The sequence below is a fragment of the Neovison vison genome, chromosome X (genome assembly GCF_020171115.1).
Source record: "Neovison vison isolate M4711 chromosome X, ASM_NN_V1, whole genome shotgun sequence".
NCBI lineage: Eukaryota > Metazoa > Chordata > Mammalia > Carnivora > Mustelidae > Neogale > Neogale vison.
Window position 1 is genome coordinate 96,114,595 of NC_058105.1, and position 25,031 is coordinate 96,139,625.

A 25,031-nucleotide genomic window follows, 5' to 3' on the forward strand; every position below is an offset into this window, starting at 1 on the left:
TTTTGGCTCCAGAGCACACCTTGCCAAGGTCATGGTCTTCTGAGGGCAGGCCCCCTCCATTGACAGATGGCTGCCGGAGTATCAAAATCCATTCATTTCGGTGTAAAACTTAGGACAACTCTGAAGTGCCTTTCTTCTTCCAGAGCTTCCTGCAGGGGGCAGGGGTGACCAAGGCTGTCACCGGGCCTGCGTCATAGCTGACTTTGCCCTCTGCCCACCCTCCCCTGTTCCTTTCTTATTTCCACGGTCCCTAATAAACATCCTGTGTGCTCGCCTCTGCCTCAGAGTCTCCTTCCCTGGAAACCCAACCCGTGACCCTTAGACGACTTGATTTGCCTTCCCTGAGCCTGGCTTCCTTCATCTGTGGAGTAGTTGTGGCGATGCCGTCCCCGAGGCTTGTGATGGGGATTCACTGAGAGACTGTTCCAGCCGTCCTGTTCCAGGCTCAGCCGCCAGGACCAGGCAGGGATTCTCATTAGTATGTGCAGAGGCCAGAGCCCGCTGACTGGAAATGACAGCAAGTTGCTGCAAGGGACTGTCTCCTGCTTTCACTCTGCCCCTCACTGAGTGCTGCCAGGCTCTGCGCATCCCTCGCCAGTGTGTCCTGTGTTGGCCAACGTCCCTCCCGCTATGCCAAGGCCGGTGGTTCAGTGGCGCTCGTGGGCTACGTGGTGTGACAACCTGCAGGGCGGCCTGAAGGGAAGGGGCAGGCAGGCTGGGGGCCTGGGGTAACCAGCCATCCCTGTAGGAGCCTTTTCTAATTTTTTTGAGCCCCAGGGGTGTAGTGGCCTGGAGGGGAGGCAGGAGAGCTGTCTAGGGGGAGCTGTTGTCCTCAGGGAGCCCCGGCAGGACCTTGGGCTTCTGTAAACACCCTCAATCCCTTTGAATGTAAGGAGAATGTACCCCATGCTAGAAGCAGAACATGCCGTTTCCACCCCTCCTTTCAAAAAGATTTTATTTATTTGAGAGACAGTGTGAGCACAAGCAGGGGGAGGAGCCGAGGGAGAGGGAGAAGCAGACCCCTCACTGAGTAGGGAGCCCGATGTGGGACTCGATCCCAGGATCCCGGGATCACGACCTGAGCAGAAGGCAGATGCTTCACCAAATGAGCCCCCCAGGTCAAACACAACATTCTTTATACACACATGCCAGTAGGCAGCAGCAGCACCTAACCCCCCTTTCAAGTACAGCAGCTGTGTTTAATGCCATGTACTTACGTCACAGAGCAAGAGCGATCAATGTCAATAATAGGGGGCAATTCTGTCCCCCCCAGTTTACTCAAAAACAGTCTGAGGCGAAAACCACTAATCTTCCAGTTCCTTCGCTGCTTTTCATTCAAATGTGTCTCTCAGATCTTGCCAAGTTACACCGGTGTGCAGAGCACACATTTTTTTCATAGAGTATGGCCCCTGTGTGCAAGCAAACCACTGACTGCTTCAGGAGCTCACCCCAAGAAGCTGTGACCTTGCTGGGGAGGATTTAGTGCTGAGCCTCTGTAGGTGGGTTGCTGTCCAAGTTCTTTTCAAGGGCGATATTGGCTCTCGGTGATTTCCTCTCACTGCCTGTCTTTCGAAGCCACGCCCTCCAGAGGGTGCAGTTTCACTGCACATCTGTTGGCAACATTTTGGATCGCTTCAGTTTCCCAGGAAGAGCTAAGATGCTGGGATAAACATCCTTGTCCATAAGGCACTGGCCCTCTTGTCTAGTCGTTTCTTTATGATGCCATTTCGAGAAGGACATGACATGGTTAATTTTATGTGTCAAGATGACAGGTTCCTCCTCCCCTCCCCCTTCCAGTGCCCAGATATTTGGTTCAACAATATTTCTGGGTGTATTTGTGAGGGTGTTTCTGAATGAGATTAACATTTGAATCAGAAGATTGAGTAAAGTGGATTGCCCCCCCCACATCCTTGTGGGTGGGCCTCATCCAATTCCTTGAGGTTCCCCCTCACCCCCCAGAGAACAAAAAAAACAGAGGAAGGGAGGATTTGCTCTCTGTTTGACTACTGAGCTGAGACATCGGTTCTCTGCCCTTGGACTGGGACTTACACGACTGGCTCTCCCGGGTCCCCGGCTTGCAGACAGCAGATCGTGGGACTTCTCAGCCTCCAGAATCACGTCAGCTGATTTCTTATAATAAATCTCTTTTATTGGACCATCTGTGTTCATTCTGCCTATCTGTATCTGCTAGCTTTGAAGGCAGACAGAATCGGTTCCAACTCAAGTCCGACCTCTTACTTAGCTGGCCAGCTTCTTAACCTCAGAGCCTTAGTTTCTGTGTCATAAAATCAGGTCTGCAGCCCGTTCCACTTGGAAGTTTTCATGAAGATTAAAAGCAATTAGCCTGGTACTGATGTAGTCAAAACACATTGTGTAATTTAGATGAACATTTAAATGAATATTGATTACGTAATTTATATATCTCTCTTCCTATTCGTTCTGTTTCTCTGGAGAACCCTGACAAATCTAATACGTTTTTGTCAATCCATACACTGGGTACATACAGGCAATACAAAAGGGTTTATGGTTAAAAGTAAGTTTGCCATCGTCCCTATGCCCCAGTCCCTTAGTTCTCCTGAGAGGCAACCCCCCGCCCCCCGCCGTTAACTGCTCCTCAAGCCCCCTTCTAGAACCACCCTAGGTCAGCGCTGCCTAATATGGCCGCTCTCCACATGGGACTCTTTGAGGGCTTGAAATGTGGCGATTCCAAATTGCGGTGTAAGTACAACCTGCACCCTGAATTTTGAAGACTTAATGCACAAAATAACGTAAAACATCTCGTAAGCCCCTGTTCCTATGGATTACATGCTGAAGTGACTAGATTTTGATATACTAGGTGAAAGAAAATGTCTTATTAAAATTAGTTTCACCTGTTTTCTTCCTACTCTTTACAAAGGTGGTTATTAGAACATTTCGAATTACAACCGCAACTTGCACTGTTTCTGTTGGCCAGAGCTGTTCTGTGAATATTGAAATACTGGTTTATAGGTCTTCCTCCCCCTTTATTTACCCTTTCAGGCACGTGGCAGGGGAAATACACAAGCCAGGCTGTGATCTGCACATTTCTGGGTGCTTCTGGAAGCTAAATTGCCATGGGCTGGGTAGCAGGCAGAGGGGCCCTGCTCTGACCTTAGGCCAGGTCCCCAGGGTCACTTGACCCCTTCCAGGCTGGAGCTGCAGGACCAGGGAATATCTTGGAATATCTGCAGCATTTAGCAGCCCTAACTCAAGCCTTTCCTTTAAAAACTAAATAAATTTCACAACCACGGTGTCCTCTGGGCCACTAAATTGTCAGCCTGATGCTCAAGATGGGGCAGGAATGGGCCTTCATATTTTCTGTCTCATTCTGTGAGGTTTCGTGAGGACAAGTCTCCTATATCCAGGGAGGCCAAAGTCAGTTTGGTCTGGGACTCTGAGGTGAACTGTATGTCAAGATCAGTGAAATGGAAAAACAAATGATTTTTTTTATAATTGCTAGTGCTTTGCTTCGAGGTTACATTTTGTCCTAGAAAATACAGGCTATTGATTTTTTCCCCCTGTATATACAAATCCATTTATAATCCTACTATTTCAGAAAAGTAAAAACTGGAAAAAAAAAAGATAAAGAAAAAGAAAAAGAAAAAGAAAAACCACACAATTTGGCTTCCCTGGGAAAAGATATAGGAAACTAGAGCATGTGAGAATTCCATTAAATTCCAGATAGAGACAGGGCAGGTTCGGAGTGTCAGTGCAGGAAAGACTGGCAAGGAAAGATCAATTGAAACCATCTGTTTCTACAAGAGGGCCAGGTGCCATCCTGACAGATGGGCATGAATGCTGGCTTGGCATGGGGCCCACTGATGCCCAGCCTAATGGCAGAGAGCAGAGGCTCTGTCAACATGTGTGGCGACCACCCAAACCTGGTCAAGGCCGGGCCACTGGGGCCTATATCCCTCATCCTGCTTTCTCAAGTGTAATTCTACACGGTGCTGAGGGCCCTATGTGGAGGTTACCAGAAAGAGATAGGCAGGAGGACGCTGTGGTCTACTCGCCTATATGTTGTCTGTGAAGGGGTACACTTGAAAAGATTCCTGCTTCATACTCTGCCAAAATTGCCCATTAGAGCTTAGTCAGACATTTCCCCTGGGGCCCCTGGGTGGCTCAGTTGGCTAAGCGTCCCACTCTTAAGTTTGACTCAGGTCATGATCTCAGGGTCGTGAGATTGAGTCCCGCCTCGGGTTCCACACTGAACGTGGAGCTTGCTTAGGATTCTCTCTCTCCCTCTCTCTCTCTGCCCTACCCTGCCCCCCTCCAAAAAATAAATAAATCCTTTAAAAAAAAAAAGATTTTATTTATTTATTTGACAGAGAGAGATATCACAAGGAGGCAGAGAGGCATGCAGAGAGAGAGGAGGAAGCAGGCTCCGAGCCGGATGGAGGGCTCGATCCCAGGACCCTGGGATCATGACCTGAGCCGAAGGCAGAGGCTTAACCCACTGAGCCACCCAGGTGCCCCTAAATAAATCGTTTTTTAAAAATTTCACATGACTTCTGGCCTAGGAACTGTTCTGAGAGGTGGGCTTGGGAAGTGAGTTGGCATAAGCTTGGCGTGGCCAGCTGAGAGTACTTTTCTGCAGTCAAAAGGGATGCAAACATCAATGACGTTTATTGTTTTTACCCTTTCTTTCCTTTTCAAGAAAACCATTCTAATCCATTCTCACCTGTGGTAGCTTACACAGATGGCCACGATTCTCATCCCTCGTTTTGTCGGTGCCCTTGGCCATGTGACTTTGCAGGGCCTTTCCCTGGTGGGTGGGTTGATTTACCACAGCCGTGGACTCTGAGCTCAGCCAGATGGACTGTAAGCAAGCACGTCGCAGGCTCGAAATGGCTCATTCGTTGGGGTTCGCTCTCTCTTGGGCATCTGCCATCTCTGTGTGGATGCGCCCAGGCTAGCTTGCTGGACCATGAGAAACGTGGAGTGGAGTAGAGCTGAGGCCAGCGTTGCTCAGCCACCAAGCAGCTGTCGGTGGGTCCAGCTGAGATCAGCGGAGACTCCTAGCCAACCATCTGAATGCATCCGCCCTTATGGTTATATGCCGCTGGGCTTTGGGTTGGTTGTTAGGCAGCACTGTTGTGGCAGAAGCGAACGGATACATCCAACAGACGGCCTGAATTTGACTTTGGTGTACATGGAAAGAAAAATCCATTTTCCAGCCAACACTGCCCCACCGATAATATTTATAGAGGAATTGGTGCAAATTGGTCTCTAATTGCAGCAGCCCCAAGAGCACAATCCAGGGAGATTTCAGTGACCCAGAGCAGTCATAAATTATGCTGTATTAGAACTATGTATGATTTTATAATATGATCACCCATAAAACCTTAAGAGCTCCTTTAGAAAAATGTTCAGAAATTACGTGTGGGCAAAAAGCTCCACGTGTGTAACTAGAGCCAGTTAATGTTTGTTTTAGAAACTTCCGTATTTCCTGACTTGCAAAAGTTCACCCTTGCCGACTCAGCAGGGCAATAACATCGGTATCTGCATTAATGTCCTGTGCCTATAACCAGAATCTCTTGCATCCACGTAGAGGTAATTTCAGATGTTCTCACAGCAGGGTCGTAATTCTTAAATACTTAAAATATTATGTATGTTGTCTTTCCTGATGAATAGAACTATTTTTTCATCTTGCTGTTAACAAACTTAGATTCTCTCAAGTGATTGAAAAGCATTCTGCAAGCCTAAAGTTCTATAAAAACTCTAAGTAATAGCAACAATAAAACCTTATTAGCCATTTCGGGCTCTGAATCAAGATTTTCAATCCTTGGCATCTAATTAAACGTTTTACATTCCAAGGGAACACGTAGCATTCTCTCTCTCTCCAAACGCTTCCTTCCCTGATTGGGATTAGAAAATTGGTCAAGACTTTGCACAAGATGCACAAATGCAGCTCGAAATAAGGATGTGTGCAGTATTGCATTCAAACCTTCGAACCTTGGTCCTGGCTGATGTTGCTAACTGCTGGTAGAATTTGGGGGGCTGGAAGTAAGAAAGCCATGGGTTTCAGATAACCTATGGACGTGCCAGGTGCTTTAGGGATGCTATTTTGTTAAAGTCCCCAGCCGTGTTTTGAGGCAGGTACAGCATTATCTCTTATCAATGGAGAAATGAGAGCTGAGGGTCAGCAAGAAACTTTGAGTTCACACTTCAAACTCAGCCACCCTCGAAGCAAAAGTGGTCGGCTTTGAAGTCCCAGGTTCTTGTATGCCTCCTTCTGCAACTCTCCTCCCTTATAATTCATGCCTGCTTTGTCCAATATGGTCACCACGGTGACTCCTGAATGCTTGCGGTGTGATGCGTCCCAGCCAAGAGGTGCTGTGCCAAACACACGCCAGATTCAGACTGAGTGTGAACAAAGAGAATTTTAAATAACCAAATACCTTGTGAATGATTTTCCTATTGATTATCGAGCTGACAGCACTTTGGATATATGGGGTCAGGTACATTACTGCAATCAATTTCACCTGGGTCTTTTTATCTTTGAGTGTGGCTATTAGAAAATTTAAGATGGCCTATGTGGCTTGAATTGATTTCCACTGGACAGGGCTGGCCTGTAGGAAGAAAGAGAATGAAGAGCAATCCTGGACAACCTCCAATGGGAGTAGACAACCTCCCAGGCCTGTCTCTGGAGTTGCAGGGACTGAGTGGGAGAAATGATTCCTCAGAAGGAAGCCGCGGATGGGCTTGAAAACAAACCACAATAGCATTCTTAGAATTCGGGTTGAGAGCCATGGAGTCTCAGTCCTGGCCTGCGCTCTGTGTGTCAGTCTGCCTCTGTGACCGGACTCTTGGGCTGGTGGGATCTTTAGTGGTCAGCTGTGAAAAATGAGCCCAGAGGGGTGGCATTGAACTAGCTCCCCAGCTTTGACCACGGTTCAGAGGGGTCTGTATCTTTCCCAAGGTCACTGTCTTGGGCTGCGTGCCCCAGAGGGTAGACTCTGAGATGGGAGTTTTACATGCAGAAGGTTTATTTGGGAGAACCGTTGGGATCCACCCTCAAGGACCAGAAGGGGAAAAGCAAGAGTGGATGGAGGAACATGTTGAGCTGCTGTCTTCCGGGCAGGCTTCGCTGACTCTATGGGGAATGTGAAAGATGGAATGACCCTTGGAGCCACTTGGAGTTGGGACAAGAGGGCTGAAACTTAATACCCCCTTGTGAGTCAGTGAGCAGAAGTGGGCTACACTGGGAAAAGGTGTGGCCTTGACCGGAGGTCTCTCCTGTCGTTTGGGGGAGTCCTTCAGTCCTGATACTACAGCCACACAGCTGCCATCTGAAGCGGGGTCCCCTAGTTCCCTATCCAGCCCCGCTTCTCCTGTTCTGCCCAACCGGAGAACCGGAGGTGCTGTCCAGAACGGGATGCTCATACAAGACAGAAAAAAACAAATCAATGGGAGCTGGACCCAGAAGGCGCTTTGCAGGGGGAAACAGGCCATGGTGTTTCTGATTCCTCTCCTTGCTTCAAAAAAGCACCCGTTGTCCCATGGGATATCGCAATGCTGGAGGAGTCAAGGAGTGAGGGAGATTTACTGAGGGGTCAGCCAAGAGCTGCTGTGAATGTGGGCCAGTGAGCTTTGGTATGTCCCCTTATACAGATATAATCTTCAACCTCAGTCAAGAGACAAGCTTATGACTCATCAAAGACAAACACTGTAGTTCCCACCACCGAGAGGCAGCTCGTGCATCTGTGCACTCAGGATAGCCCACCTTACCCCCCACCCTAGGGCTGGCACTGGGGCTGTGACCTTTGCCCTCTGGTTAGCATGCTTTTCCAGCAAAAGCCCCCAGCCATGAGCCAAGTACACATCTAAGTCAAGGACCCTCAGCAAAGGCAACGTTCTCAAAAGAAGTCTAGAAGGTGGTCAGCGCTGGTGACCAGTCCATGCTTTCTGCACATGCACTGTGAGCCAGTGGTGCCGGCCTACTGGATGGCCACGGTCCCATGGGGGAGCCAGTGATGGTGTCCAGTGAAAAATGGAGGAATGGATCCAGGAAGCCCGACTCTATCATCGTCTTCTGTAGGCAAGGCGCTTGGTTTGTTTATACTCAACGTAGGAATAATTCAACCTTCACAGGGTCCCTGTAAAACTAGATGGAACCATATCTCTCTCAGACAGATGGGAATGCGGCCTGGTGTTCCAGATAGCGTTCTGCACAAAGCCCTGACTGGGGGGTACGGAGCAATGCGAGCAAAATAGAAGCCAGGTAATGAAAGTTCCAAGCACAGCAGCAAATAATCAGGCAATTATTGAGCTAAGACTATAGCTTTAAGTCCTAAAACGTCTGAGTCAGAAAATTCTTCTAATAATAGTTAATAAGAACATAATCCTTAACTATAAGAAGCACGAAAAGTTGTCTAGAAGACGAACTGCGGGTTACAGTTGAGTTAACAAACAAAAACGCAGATTTGTGACAACTTCAACCAAAAAAGAATGGAACAATAGTAAGTGCACTGAGGCTTGGCAAAGGGGAGAAGGCTCGGGCAGGAAACATGAAAAACCCCCCTCCACCTTGATTAGTTCTTAATGAGTTTTCTAACTGAGCCCAGGGACCACTCTTCTATCTCCATCTTGTGGTCAAACACGGAACTGCAGACCACTCTGGGTCTTCCCACCCCCCCACCCTCCTCTTTTTCTATTTGCCAAACATTCCCTGGCCTCAATCCCCCAAGTGGGAGCCAGCTGATTGAATTTGCCCCCACCGGGTCGCCTTTGTGGTTTGCAGGTCCCAGCTCTATTACAGGATAGAACCATCGCCTGTTGTGTTCGGGCCCTCTCTTCCCTCTGCCAGGAGACACCTTCCAGCATGGCGGGCTGTGCGGCTGTGCGGCTGTGCATGGAGGGTAGCGGGTACCAGACGAGGCACAATAGCAAACACACTCGAATGCCGAGGCACAGGGTGAAACCCGAGGAGGATCCAAACTTTGTGGGGGCCTGAAACATATACAGTCTTGGGGTCCCTCTTTAAGGAAAAGATTGTAAGGAGACAGGTGCAAAATTAGGTATGACAAGGAATCCTGACTTTGAAAGACTTGACAAATACCTACACCTTACAAAATCCAGATGCCGCAATAGAATATTTTCATTAAGTGCCTGACATACCTCAATAGTATTTTTTATCTTACGATTTTGGGGCTGCATACTCATGTGCTCGGTCTTTGGGTTGATCCATAATTCCCCCCAAATATCAAAAGTGAATCTAAAATTAGGGCATAAAGAGCGATTCAAATGCCTGCTTAAACTGCCACTACACTGTACTGGGCTACACAATTACGTAACTGAATTACACTTATGGGATCAAGATGGACTCGTTGGTAAATATGTTTCCTTAGGGAATTTTACCATGTCAGTGTCAATCGTGCTGGCCGTTTCATCTGGAATGGCCAGCCTTCATCGGAACAAGAGGCATCAGATACTCGAAGATATGGTCCAGTTCACTATGGTTCATAAAACATGCAACTTCCCAGACAGGCCTACTCCCTGGCTGTTGTACTGCTCTAGGTCTGGGCCCTGCAAACCAAAAATTTTGATAAGTTCTAGTCCATATACGTTCCATGAGAAAGGAAAAAATATATATGTGCACTCATAATTGTATACATTGCACGGCTGAATATATTCCCAGCGGGAGAGAATTTCCTTTGTCTAGGCATCAATAAAAGCTAAGCTTCCCGGGTGCCTGGGTGGCTCAGTCCGCTAAGTGTCTGCCTTCTGCTCAGGTCATGATCTCAGGGTCTTGGGATAGAGCTCAACAGCAGGTTCCCTGCTCAGTGGGGAGCCTGCTTCTCCTTCTGCCCCTGCCCCTGCTCATACTGTCTCACTCTGTCTCTCTCAAATAAATAAATAAAATCTTTTTTTTTAAAAGATTTTATTTATTTGACAGACAGATATCACAAGTAGGCAGAGAGGCAGGCAGAGAGAGGAGAGGGGGAAGCAGACTCCCGAATGAGCAAAGAGCCCAATGCAAGGCTCAATCCCAGGACCCTGAGATCATGACCTGAGCCGAAGGCAGAGGCTTAACCCAGTGAGCCAGCCAGGCACCCCAAATAAATAAAATCTTTAAAAAAAGATCCCCTCTTTATAATATTTCATGTTTGATGATTGGAAGAATTTTCCACAGAGTAGAGTACCTTCTGACTCCATACTTCTGAAGCCTTGTTTGTCCTTTGCTACTCATGTGCTTCTGGTTCTGAGCACCATAGGACATGTTTACATTGACCTATAACCTCTGGGCCTGAATCTCCATATTATGTCACCTATGGAGTCAACCCAGTGGGTGGTAGGAGTGTTCTTGGAAGCTATTCCTGCACTGGGATGGCTAGCAATATTTTAAACACACACACACACACACACACACAAATGTTCCACTAAACCCAAATTAAATATATCCCTAAATCAATTGCCCCTTAGCTGGATGTAAAGAAATCCCCCTAGCTACTCCCATGCTACCAGATCTGAGCGGAAATACTGCCGACAGGAAGTAGGAGTAGAGACAGTGGTCACAGACAGATAGGTAAATAAGATATGACACTGCCTTCAAGAATCCTGCAGACCAGCGGGGCATTTAAAGATGGCTATAGTACAAGGAAAGTGATGGGAAGGGTAAAGATAAAGAACAAGAACAAGAATAAAAAAAAGCAAAAAACCGCTGACCACATTGACTACTTACTATTTGCCATATACTTTGCTAACCATTTTATGTGGGCAATACCTTTTAAGCCTCCCAGGAACTCTAAGAGAGCAGGTACTGTTATTAACAGCCCACTTTATAGATGCAGAAACTGAGACTAAGAGAGATTCAATGAGCAATTCTGACAGGTCACATGGCTAGGGGAGGACAGAGCCTGGGAGTGGGCGGTCTGACCAAGGGTGAGGGGTGGGTTCTCACCAAGATGGGAAGGTGTTATTGGGCCATTGGGAGATGAGTAGGCAGTTGGGTGACTCCCAGAAAGCTGGCTTTGGGGACAAGAAACAGATGCTGTCGGCTGACAGGGGGAATGTAGAACTTGGCTTAGAAAAAGTCAATGAGTTCAGTCAGTTCTGCCATATTGCTTTGAAGCCTCCACGGGACACCTATGTAGAGATGGCCAAGAGGCAGTTGGCCGTTGGCTATCTAAGTCTGGAGTGCAAGAGAAGCGATCTGGGCAGGAAGGTGGGTCATCCGCACATTGTGGTATTTGACTCCAGGGGAGTGAGTAAGATCCCCTGGGATATGCTGTGTGTAGAGAAGCCAAGCTGGAATCCAGGGAGTCGGCAGAGGAAGAAGGGTGGGTGGCCAAGGAGTGGGCAGCAAGGGAGCAGGGAACCACATGAGTGAGGGAGAAAAGCGTTTCAAGATGAGCTCGTGGTCACAGTGGTACTCTGTTATAGATAAAGGCTGGGATGCTGAAATTAACAAAAATAGTCATAGTCATCCTGGTGTCTGCGTTTGGGTTGTCCCCAAGGCAAGGACTTGAGAGCAAGTTGATTTTAAGAGATTCAGAGAACATGGGGAGTGGGGAAGTGGGACAAGGGAGAGAAGGCAGCCAATAAAGGGAGTGTTACTAAGTCAGTTCCCACTATGGGCAATTGGTGCTTAGCCCATGAGACCTCTGGGAGTTGGTGCGGCTCACCCAGCTCAGGGGTGTCTGTCACGGGTCAAGTTCTCTGGAGGCAGAAGCCACAACATGGGGCATTTGGCACGTGGGGTAGTTATTAGGGACAGCATCTTTGGAGGGAGGGGGAAGAAGCAGGACTGGGTGGAGAGCTGGCTTGAACTGTAAAGCTAGCCTGGCAAAGCCCGGACCAACCCCCTTGGGGACCCCCAAGACCTCAGCTGTCCCGTCAGAGTTGTCCCATGGCCAGTGAAATAACCCATTATCAGATGTGGGCTACCTCGGGGCGAGGGGGTTTTCAGCACTTGGGGGCTGTCTACTGACATTGGGGCAACAAGTCCCTCTGTGAAGGGGATCGGGGGGTGCATCTCTGTGGCCACTGCATGTGCCCTCTCCCACAAGCTGTTCCCTTAGTATGCCCCGGGGTCGTGGCTGAAGGGAGCCGGAGGTGAGCTCATCCCTCAGCATCGCTGACCTGCCGTATATGCAGGCACAATGGAGCCGCCTGGTTTTGGGCATGTGTGGGCAGCTGGAAGGAGCCAGAACACGTGGAGGGAAGGCCCCAGTCTTGTGGGCGAGGCACCAATGCTTCTAAACAAGGGTTGTGGGGCAGAAGAAAGCCCCCTGAGGTGCTGGCTCAAGGTCCACCCCCCACCTCTGAGCTCTGGTCTCTGCTCTGTGACTTAGCCCACCGAGGACACCAGCTAGTTGATCCCTGGGAAGGTACCTGACCCAGGCTGGACCAATCCAGTTCCTTCCCTAGGATTTTCAAACTGGCACGAAGGGGAGCCTCGGGGGTAGAAGGCTCTGGAACATGTGGGAATCACGTGGAGGGGGAAAGAATGACATCACTCCCAAGAGAGCAGCTGGGACAAAGAGTGTGGGGGCCACGAGAGAGAAGTCCCAGGGGTTCTGGTGGCCCAGCTGCATCCCCTTCCTTCTTTTCTTCCCACACCCTGTGAGATCCTCTGCGTCCTGCCAATAAAACCCCCATTGTGCTGAGGGAGGCTGGGCTGCTTCCGGTCTGGGAGTTGGGAGTTGAGTGCTGGGTGGGATGTGAAGAAATACCATGAGTGCGGCAATTCCCGGAGAGCTCACGATGAAGATGAGAGAGAGAGAGAGAGAGAGAGAGGAAGAAAGAGAATGCCAAAACTCAAAGAGAATGCGGGGTCGAGGAAGGGTTTTTTTATTTTATTTTTCTAAGCCGTGGAAAACTTAAACGTGTTTATGTGCTGAGGGTAAAGAGCCAGTAAAAGCAGCATAAATCATAACAAGAGAATATACTAAAACGAGGCACAGATACAAAGCTATAAAAGCTTTAAAGATAAGGAAAATATGCCCTCAATAAAAATAAGGGGAAAAGGCAGAAGGAGAATCAGCCTTGCAGCGGACAGCCGCTGTTGGCACAGGTATCCGTGGAACGTGCACAGTCCTGGGCAGCCGCTTCCTCTGCGGTCAGAACAATTCCACACCCTTGACCTCTTCACCTCTGGGGGCTCACCCAGGGCACTGGGCAGGGGCCCTGTAGAAGCGGTGCCCTGGGGATTAGGACAAGATATGGGCACTCAGTCTGGTACACAAGGCCTTGGGTGTTCAGTCAGGACCACAGCTGGAAAGGGACTGTTGGAGAGCAGGAGAGGGAAGATGCAAGACAGAGAGAGAAAGAGAGAGAGAGAGAGAGAGAGAGAGAAAGAATGGCTGGGGAGCTCTCTGCAGAGGGGTGGGCCTGGTGTCCAGAGCCCAAGGGAGAGATTAGTTTGAGATCAGATCAAAGGCTCTTGGCTAGGACATGAGAGGGAAGAGAGAAATTTTGTGGTCAGGGGGTTGCTGGGCAGGAAATAGAATCCATTTTTCTCTGTAAAGTTTAAAGTGAGGGTATCTGCTGAGAGTTATCAGGAATGGGCTAAAAGTGGCAGGCATCTGGCTTTGAGTGGCCCCAAACGAATAGTGGCTTAAATCTTAAGGACCTTTACTGCTTAGCTAGCAAGAAGTCTGGACATAGACATTCCAGGGTTTGTCCATGGTTCATTAACTGCATGGAAAACCCAGCTCTGTCAGCCACTCTGCCCTGCCATCCTTAGCTGGTGGTCTTTCCTTCCCATTCTTGACCCACCCCATGGTGTCAAGATGGCTGCTGTGGCTCCAGGCATCCAGTGCCTGTTTTAGGAGAGAAAGTCCAGGGCAGTCAGACAATGAGAAAACCCCCTCTCACTCTCTCCTCAGGAAGAAAAATTCTCTTCAGAAGCTTCCCAGGAGACTCTTCCTTTTTAGCCAGGGCTGGGTCACAAACCCTTTAACGAACATACTACCTAAAATTAATTTTAAGTAATGTGCCTAATACCCACACAGAATTGGGTTCTGTTAGCAGAAGTTTGGAAGCTTGAGTAGAGGGGAAAAGTTTTCAAACAACTGTGAGAGGGAAAGGAGAGAAAGAGAGCGCTGCCCGATAGCAGCCGGGGCCCAGCTGCCACGTGAGGCCCAGCGTAAGAAGATGGGGTGAAAGCAGGGTAGATGGGAAGAATGGCCCCATTTACACAGAAGCTCCCCAGCACAGTTCTGGAAAAAGCCAAAGATGCTGGCCTCTATCAGCCGCCACCATAGCCTCACAAGACGGAATCATCAAATTCCAAACCATCTGCTGGCTTGACCATCACGTACAACTAACACTCGGGGTTTATTTGTAGGAGAAGGAAATCACTCCAGCTATTTTAAGCGGAAAGGAATTCAATTCAGGGTATTCAAGGTCAGGAATGACTCTCAGGATGGCACCACAGAAAGACTGGCCTGCCCTGGGGAGCTACTTTATGTCTTTACCTTAACCAGGAAGGTGGGGAAATAGAAAGTTCTGGAATTAGAAAGGAATTAGAAAGTTCCAAGGTCCTGCTTCAAGAGCATACTGCTTTAGCTGTATGTGAATCAGGGACAATTGCTCAGTTGCTAGTGGACACTCATGAGGCCAGTGCTAGGCACTGGAAAACTGTTCCAGAAAATCACTGGCCCTACACCCAGCCACACTTGTCAATGGAATGTGGCCTCAGCCTTTCTCCCACCCTCTGAATCACCCATAGGCACATCTGACGGATAGAACTCAATCTGCACAGAACCCTAGTTTTCCAGGCCTGGCAGGGCAGACAGACACAGGAGGAGGGCGGGGTGGATGGTGAGAGCACCAGCCCTCCCCATCCCCTGCAACAATCCAGCAACTTCCCCTCATCCTAAAGCTGCTCTGAAGAGCCCTTTCGTACTTCAGATCACAAAAAGCTTTCCTGAGTGATTTTTTTTCTCTTTTAATTTACTTCTGACTGTGGTTAAAAAAAAAAAAAAAGCCACATAACCTAAAGTTTATTATCTTAACCATTTTTAAGTGCACACTTAAGTAGTGTTAAGTATATTCACGTTGTTATCCAACCAACCTCCAGAACCTTCACATCTCACAACACCAAAACAATCCCTCACTCCCTCTCCTCTGAGCCCCTGGCAACCGCTGTTCCGCTTTCTGCTTCTGTGAATTTGACTACTTTAGATACTTCAAGTAAGTGGAATCATACAGTATTTGTCTTTTTGTGACTGGTTTATTTCTGGTGAATGATTCTTTTAAGAAATTACAAATCTTCACTGTAATGAACTGAAGCAGACACATTTCACATTCTCAACAGCGTAGCTATAAGGCATCAGCCCAAAGGCATCCCTTTAAGCCAAATGATATGTCTTCTTCTCCTTTTTTTTTTTTTTTTTAAATAATAACCTGGGATGGGGGTGCCTGGGTGGCTCAGTGGGTTAAAGCCTCTGCCTTCAGCTCAGGTCATGACCTTAGGGTCCTGGGATGGAGTCCCGCATCAGGCTCTCTGCTCTGTGGAGAGCCTGCTTCCTCCTCTCTCTCTCTGCCTGCCTCTCTGCCTACTTGTTATCTCTGTCTCTCAAATAAATAAATAAAATAAAAATCTTAAAAAAAAAAAAAACAACCCTGGGATGGGCATGGAACTCTCAAAATGAGTGGTCAAGGAAGTCCTCTCCACAGTAGGGAAAATGGTATTCCAGCATACTTCCTGTGGTAGGTAGAATTCTGAGGCGGCCCCCGAGGGTCCAGACTCTGTAGAATTCCTTCCCCCTGAGTACTGGAGGGACTTCTGAATATGATAGCATAACACTCCCATGGTTGGATGATGACATATTGCGGTGGACTTTAAGAGTGGGAGAAGGGGGGCGCCTGGGTGGCTCAGTGGGTTAAGCCGCTGCCTTCGACTCAGGTCATGATCTCAGGGTCCTGGGATCGAGTCCCGCATTGGGCTCTCTGCTCAGCAGGGAGCCTGCTTCCCTTCCTCTCTGCCTACTTGTGATCTCTCTCTGTCAAATAAATAAATAAAAGCTTAAAAAAAAAAAAAAAAGAGTGGGAGATGGTCCTGGGTGGGTCTGACCTAATCAGGTGAGCCTTTAAAGAGGACTGGGCTCCTCTAAACGAGAAGGCTCCAGTACCTGCGAAACATTTGGCATCGGGGAGATTCTCCATTCCTGGCTTTGAAGGTGCTGGGGCCACATGGCAAGGGCCTGAGAGTGACCTCTAGGAACTGGCCAAGAGCTATCAAGAAAATGGGTCCCTCAATCCTACAACTGCAAGCAACTGAATCCCGCCAACAACTGGAAGGAGCCTGAAAGGGGACCTGAAGCTTCAGGCAAGATCATGGCCCTGGCTGACCTTTCGCTCTAGCCTTGTGATAACCTGAGTGGAGGATCTGGCCATGCCAGGCCCCAGCTTCTGAACTACAGAGCTAGAGGGTAATAAATGGCTGTTGTTTTGAGCTGCTGACTTTGTGGCGCTCTGCTACAGAGCTAGAGAAAACTAGTACACCTCCGTTCTGACATTGGTCCTGCCTCCAGTTTACTGTGTGACCAAGGGCATGCCACTTACCTTCTCTGAGCTTCAGCTGCCCAGCCAATGAAGACAGTAACTCCTGTCCTTCCTGCAGGATGAATGTGAATGTCCAATTAGTTCATGTATGAACTAATGGGATGGGATATTTATTATTGTTTATTATTAAATGGGATGTTTATTATTGTCATATGAAAAATAAACCTCCAGGGTCCTGGGCAGCTCGGTCTGTGAAGTGTCTGCCTTCGGGGTCATGATCCCAGGGTCCTGTGATGGAGTCCCGCATCAGGCTCCCTGCTCAGTGGGGAGCCTGCCTCTCTGCTACTTGCGATCTCTCTCTCTGTCAAATAAATAAAATCTTAAAAAAAAAAAAAAAGTTTTTTTCCATTTCTCCTCCTGCTCTTTCCACACCTGTGTACCCTTCCCTCCTTCTGCTCCCAATATAGTTACAGTGGACTTTTGATTGGACAGCTGAGTGTTTATCTTATTAAATGTTTAAATGTTTTGTAAATGTTTTATAAAACTGAGCCATGCAGTGAATTATGTTTTTTTTTTTTCTTGCACAATCGTTTCCCTGGAGTTAACAGTCGTTTGGCTTTCTGTTTTCTGAATACTTATTAGTAACGACACTGTAAACTTGGCCAGATATTTAAATCTCTGAAGACACTCACACATGTCAGTCATTCAGTTGATTTCATCTTGTGGAAACTCTCTCTCCTGCGGTCTCCTGATCTGTCCCCACCTGAACCAGCCGCCCTCCGGGGCCGGTACACCCATGACTCTGTACTGTATATCGAGTGTTTATTCTTTGCCATGGAAGGTTATACTTGAGAATCACAACGACCTTACGAGGTACAGATTTCTACTCCTGGGATGCTAAGTCTTGAAGAGATGACATAACCAGGTTAAAAGATGGCTAATCAATGGCAGAACCAGGATTTTAACCCATGATTGTTTAACTCCAAACCCTGGGTTGGTTGATTCTAAATCGTTTTCTGCACTCAAAACTGGGGGTTTATTTTTCATGTGACGATCATAAACTTCATATTTAAGGGACGTCTTCTATCCAAAAGCTTTTATATACATTTACTAATTGGACGTTCACATTCATCCTGCAGGCAGGACAGGAGATACTATCTTCATTGGCTGGGCAGCTAAAGCTCAGAGAAGGTAAGTGGCATACCCTTGGTCACACAGTGAGCTGTAGGCAGGACCAACATCAGAACCAAGATACACTAGTTTTCTCTAGCTCTATAACAGAGCACCACAACTTTAGCAGCTCAAACGATAGCCTTTTATTTTTATTTTTTAAAAAAGATTTTATTTATTTATTTGACAGAGATCATATGTAGGCAGAGAGGGGGAAGCAGGCTCCCAGCTGAGCAGGGAGCCTGATGCGGGGCTCGATCCCAGGACCCTGGGATCATGATCTGAGCCAAAGACAGATGCTTCACCGACTGAGCCACCCAGATGTGCCAACAACTGCTATTTATTAGCTCATAGTTGTGTAGGTCAGAAGTGGGGCTTTCCCCCCAGTACTATCCTGATGTACAATTTATATGCAGTAAAGAGCGCAGATCTTAAGGGGACAGCTTGATTACTTTATGTGTGTATCTATCTATACACATACACAAAGTGTTGTATGACCAGCACTCAGCTCAAGCTACAGGACATTTGCATCCCCCCAGAGTGTTCTCTTGGGTCCCTTCACAGTCAATACTAGCCCCCTCTTTGCCTCCCAGAGGTAACTGCTCTTATGACTTTTACGACCATAGATCACATTTTGCCTGCTTTTAAGCTTCATAATACACAGAAGTGTGTACTCTTCACTCTTCTAGGTCTGGCTTCTTTCCCTCAGCAGTGTCTATGCGGTTTGACATCCCATTGCGTAAATACCCCTTCCACCGCGGATGGACATTTGGGTTGTCTGAAGCCTGTGCTCTTAACCGTAAACTAGGTCTAGGGTAAATACAATTCTCCTGCCGAAGGACTGAGTTTGGATTTTACTTACCAAAGCTGGTGGCTGGAGTAGGTTCATCGTTGGGGACCGGGCGCTGACCTCGGAGCTTCGCAAGGAGCCAGGCTCTGGACCATGAGGGCAAGGGCATGAGGCAAACACCTTTGCCTACCAGGACCTCCTGGCTGCATCTGAATGCTGGCTTCCTGTTCCAGGCCAGCAAGAGCTTTTTCCTGGAGGGGAATTGTTTTGAAATCTCCATGGAGACCCCCCCCCCCCCCCCCCCCCCGCCGCCGCAACACCTCCTGAAAGTCCCTGGACTTCCACCCATCAAGCCATCAAGCTGGCAGGCATTAGGAGGGGTTGTCTGGCCTCAAAAGCTATTTGTAAAGCTAACAAACAAATCACAAGGCAAACTGAGTCCAGTCTGTTTCTGGCTGAACCCAGAAACAGTTTCATTGTGGGCTTAAGGGTGGGGTCACTAAGGCACAGGCCCGTGGGGTCACCCGCACAAAGCCTGCGCAAGTTTTACGGGCCCTTGGTGGACTGGTGTGCCTGCTGCCATGAGCATAGGCAACAAAGGGGTCCTTAAAGGAGAGAAGCTTTCCGGAGCAGCAAGCTGGGGCTCGTTCTCTGGCTTTGGGGAGGAGGCGAGGGGGAGGGTGACTCACGGCAACTGGGCACCTCCCCTCCTGTGAACGTCTCTGGGTTAAAACCTGCATCTGGTGGTCTCCAGGAGCCTGCAGGCTGGTCTACGGTGAGCAGCTGGGGCTGACGGCTTAACAGCCACAAAGATGATGAAAAGCCTGCAGAACGGGACTGATGGGCACTCTTTAAAAGAACCTGGATTCTTCAGCCTGGAGAAGTAAAGATTAATACCCACGCTCGAGTATGTAAGGGGCTCTTACGCTGAAGTTGGTGGCTAGCTATTCTCTCTCTCGCTCTCATTCTCAGAAAAAAAGAAAGAAAAAAAAATCCCAAGATGATGAAGTGGTTTGAAATTCCAGCAGGAGGGATCGAGGGTTGAGAATGAAAAAGCGAAGGTCTGACAATGAGCATGAAATGGGGGACTGGGTTACCATGGAGGCTGATGGAAGCTTTTCTGCATTGCTGGGCAAACAGACCGGAAGTGCCTATTGGTCAAGAAGAGCCAGGGTGACTTCTCAGGCCACTCCTTTTGGCACTGTTATCTTAGTATGGTTTCTCCAAGGAGCATACCCTGAGGGGAGGATGTGGGCGCAGGCAGTTCGCTTGGGAACAGGTCCCCCAGAAGCACAGGGATGGGAGGAAGGTGAGACAGGGCGGGGGAGGGAAGAAGGCTGAAGAAGGCTTGAGCTACACAACAGGTGACCTCTGTAGGCAACTGGGGCATGATTGCTCTGGGGACTCTCGGAGACGGTGTGAAGAACTGTTTCTCCCAGAGCAGTGAGGAAGCTAGGGTACTTAGTCATGGACTCCCACTGCTAGCTGGTTGAGGTTCATTCTTTTTCCAGAGAGTCCTATGGCCATTTACCTGGGTAAGGGAGCTGTAGGAAAATGAGGCTGAGCAGACTTTTCTAGAATTGTTGGCACGGAAATGGATACCAGGGACATAAAACTCTACCAAGGGCCCTCTATGGAATGGCAAGCTCATGCGGGCCAGGTAATAAATAGGGGCCAGGCCCAGATCTGACTAGCGATGGCTCCACTGGGTCCATGAACCTACGCAGTGATTACTTCTCTGCTCCCTGAATTTCTAACTGGAATGGGCATACTTAGTGGTTAGCAGAACTCCCATGGGTACTGGGGTTTTTGGCCTAGGCAGTAAGGGCTCCCACAGTACAGGAGATGAGGTAGAAACCCCTGAAATGCACCCCCAACACACACACCAAGCCAAGAGAGTGAATCATAAATAGTATCACATCCTGGGGGGACAGCAGAGATTAGGGTCACCCTCAATGATGTCAAGAATGCAGAGCTGGTGGTTTCTGACATATCCCCATTTAATTCATAAGTCTGCCACCTAAAAGAACTGGATGGAGCGTGGTGAATGAGAGTGGATCACTCGATCAAGCAGCAACCTCAATTCCATCTGTTTTACCCAGTGGGGCATCTTTGCTTCCAGTACATAGTATGTGGCCATGGATCTGGCAAGTGCGTTCTTTGCTATCTTGTTGGGGAGTTAAGATGGCAGATTCATAGGGGACCCTAAATTCATCTGGTCCCTGGAACTCAGCTAGATAATTATCAAAACATGCTTTGCTATGTCTAATGGCTTATATTCTTGTGGGATGGACAACAGTAGACAGGGATGGCCTTGCTCCAGGGCTATGTGAACTTTCCCACCCTCTCTCAAAACATCATCTGAAGAGCTCTGGACCATCTGGACATTCTGCAAGACAGTACATGGATGAACCATGTTGGTGGTGTCTTGTTATTGGGAACAGATGAGTGACAAGGGCCGCGTATGCTGGAGATCTTGATAAGACACATGAACTGCAGAGAATGGGTGACGAACCCTAAGACAATTGGTACCCTATCATATCCATGAAGGTCTGAGGCTCCCAGTGGGCTGGGGCATGCTGGAACATCCTCTACAAAGTGAAAGGCAACTTACTGAATCATGTCTCACCGCTCAGAATGGGGTGCCATATTTGGTAAGCCTCCCTGGGGTCTTAGGGTGGCATGTTCTGCATGTAGGGAGACCCAGTAACTGGGTGGTACAGAAGGTTGCCAACTCTGAGTAGGGCCCAGAGCAGGAAAGAACTGTGGAACGAGTCTAGGCAACAGTGCAAACAGTCCTGGAACTCAGGCCATATGACCTTCTCATTGAGGTAAGTGTGGTGGAATAAGATGCTGGATGGAGTTGATGGCAAGCCCCAATAGAAGAATCAAAAGCCAGGGGCCTGGTTCTGGCTTCTGGAGCAAGACTGAGATGTGCCACTTAGGAAACAGCTCCCTGCCTACCACTGAGCCCTGATGGAGACAGAGCACTAAAATATGGGATGGCAGGTGATTATGTGATCAGAACTGCCCAGCATGAGCTGGGGCTGTAAGACCCACCAAACCATAAGTTTGGGTGGGCCCAGTAGGAATCCATCGTATGACAGGAGAGGTATCCTTGGGTCGGGCACAAGCAGGACCAGGGAGCCCAACTACACTGCACAAACAGGTGGTCAGATGTTCATGTCATCCACCACTGTTGCCCCAGCATCTCTCCTTCAGCTGACCTCAAATGGCCACATATGGGGGGTCCCTTATGACCCATAAGGGAAAAGGTTGAGGTTGAGTCACAGATGGCTCAATGTGGTATGCTGGTACAAGCCAAAAGTGGATTGTTGCCTCATATGGCCCCACTTGGGGATGGCCCTGAAAGAAGCAAGGAGAAATCCTCTCAGTGGTCGGAGATCAAGATGATATGCCTGATAATTTACCTTGTGCAGAAAGTGGCCTAACGGGAGAAAACATAGACTCACAGGCAGTGGCAAAAGGACAGGCTGGTGGGTCAGATTCCAGGAAGGAGAAAGATTAGAAGATGAGGGACAAACTGGCCTGGGGAAGAGGCATGTGGAGGGATGTAAGGGGCTATGCACAAAGTATGATCTTCCTATCACACATAAATAACCACCGAGACTCTCTGCAACAGAAGAGGCACTAAACAACCAAGTAGCAGTTTATCAGTTGACATCAGCTACCTTCTGTCATTGGCCACCCCAATGCTGGCACAATGGCATCATAGGTGCACAAATGAAGTAATCATGATGGTGACAATGGCAGTTATTCATGGGTCCAACCACACTGGCTCCTTCTCACTAGGCTGATATAGCTACTGGCACTGCTGGGTATTCAACCTGTCATTAACAGAGACCAATGCTAAACTTCCAATATGGCACCATTCCTCAAGGAGACCAGTTGTCCACTTGGCAGCAGGTTCACTTCCACCCTGGAAAGGGCAATGATTGATCTTGACTGGGACCAACATGCAATATGGATTGGCCTCTCCTGTCCAATGGGCCTCAATGGACACCACATTTGGGGGGACCCTTGTGACCAGCTGACGGATAAAGGACAAGGCCGAGGTTGAGTTTCTACCAATTCTGAGGGCTTACAGAACCTTTGAATTACTAACGTGGATTCTTATAACATCACCTCAGACAAATGAGCAAATGACATGTGACAGTGGGCACATGGCCACAGGATGCTCTGGTTTTATTTCATACTGCACTGCCCAGGAGCTGTTGGCATGATAGCATGGAAAAATGGCCTGTTTTGGTGCTGCTGATGCACCAGCTTGGAGGACATATTCTGCAAGGATGAGATGCCAGCCTCCGGAACATTGGACATACGTGAAATCAACAATGATTATATGGCACTGTGGCCCCAGTAGTAGGATATGTGGTTCCAGGAACCAAGAGGTAGAAACAGGAGGGCCCAATTAATATCGATCCTTTTGATCCACTCAGGGAATTTGTGCTTCTGGTTCCATGATGTGGATCTAAAGGTCTCCGTTCGCAGAAGAGGAATGTGTACCTTAGGGGATACAGTAAGATTCGGTGGCCTCCCAGTCTCTTGACCTCCTGCCAAGTGACCAGCAGGCAGAGAAAGAAGTCACCATCCTGGCAGTGGCAGTGGAATTCTGATCATTAGAGACAGAGCAGCTGTCACGTACCTGGAATAGTGAAGGATCCTGAATGACCCATGGAGGAATCTCTTGGCACTCTTCTGCTGACTATTAATGATAAATGGACAAGTATGGCAGTCATAACCTAAGAAGGTCATGGTGACCCAGGGTGCAGACTTTTCAGGAGTAAGGGTCTTTATCACCTCATCAGGAAAGGTGACTAAATAAAAGGGTACTAGCGGAGGGGACTCTATAGAAGACGGGAGAGTGGGAGGAGGGAAAGAAAGAATGGGAAGTGGACCTATTATGGCTTCAAAACCAACTTCAGCAGCAGCTGGGACTATAATTCTCCCACTAACTCTTCTCTTAATTTTCTCAGAAAACAAGACTCCAGAATCCTGGACAAGCTTTCCCCAAGCAGACTAAACTCATTACAAGCAGCAGTGAATGCAGTGGTGCAAGGGGTGGACTGTAGTAGATACTATTGTCTTCTACCCCGATGCCCCCTTCAAGGCCAGTCTAGCCAGCCCCCAGCTGCTGATGACTCACCAGCTGTGTTCTTCCTCGGGAAATGTCCTCGGATGTGGTGAACCTCCTTGCCCACAGGAAGCCTGCAGCCAATGGCTGGATGACAAAGACCCAGTTTGTGCAACAGGGATTAAAGAAGGTCCTGGGCCCAAGAACTCCTTACAATTTCTCTCTCTCTCTCTTTTTTTAAAAGTCATCTCTACCCAGCCTGTGTGCCTTGAATTCACGACTCCAAGATTACGAGTTGCAGGAGCCCACCAGATGCCCCTACCATTTACCTCTTGTTCCGTTCTGTTGCCAACCACGCAAACAGTGATGGGGGAGGGCTGCTGCAGGATTAAGAAGAAAATCGGTGTCACATCTGGAGACCAAAGCCTAACCTCCCTGCCCCAGAAAACTTGGTGAGCAAACTCAGCAGGCAGGCTGCCTCCGTAATTTGTGGGGCTCAGTACAAAGTGAAAATGCAGGGCCCCTGGCTCGAAAAGCAGGGAAAAAGTGCTGTTACGGTTCCTGAAGTATAGATACTGCTTTCTCCTTTAAAAATGTTTTCTTACCTATAAGACACCATTGGAGTAATAGTGATTTGTGAACAACAATGAAAACTTACAAACTGCGGGACAATATTTTTGGTGTCTTGATTTTATGCAATAAAATCAGTAATACTTGACTCATGTGCCATCGTGGTTGATCCTATTTTCCAGCTCACTTTTCTACAAATTCGTTTATTTAGGTCATCAGAATTTATACTTGTAGCTACTTCATCTTCAGTCAAAGGGAATTGAATGTGACATCGGTCGCCCTTGGCAAATGTGAGGTTGCAGGTAACTTTGGTAATTTTTAATTTTGAAAAGGATCTTTCTGTGGTGCAACTGTTACCAGACCTGTCTAGAGTCTTTTTATGGGCTGTGATGATGTTGGGATACATTTCTGATGAATTATTTCAAAATACATTACGTTTTGAAATTCAAAATTTTCAGTACGTCTAGAGCTGAGTCTTGCGGAGCATCCCCCCCCACGTCCCCTCCCCAAATCAACGATACAAATCAGTTTTGCCTAAGCTGAAATTAATTTTAAATGTAAATTTATACAAAGGCATTTTAATATTTTCTCTGACGTTTCCTGTAACTCGTGGAGGTCATGGAAGAAATTAAAAGTGGCTTCATGATTTATATATAATTCAAGATGCCTGTTTATGCGTTTTATTGTTGTATCTTCAATTACAAGGAAAAATTAATTTTAAAATGGTCTGTTAATAATTGGTTCATCTGAAGCTTCCTGCAAAAAGAGCGTTCTTTTCCGCTGAATTTGATGATCTTTAAATTTAATTTCTATGTCTAAGCCTGTGGATATTTGTCACGCAGCGTTGCGGTGGTTTTCAAAACCCAAGATTCTAAACTCACTGAAAAACTCTAACTCCCCGCTATGCTTGATTGCAACATCCATGTGTATGCT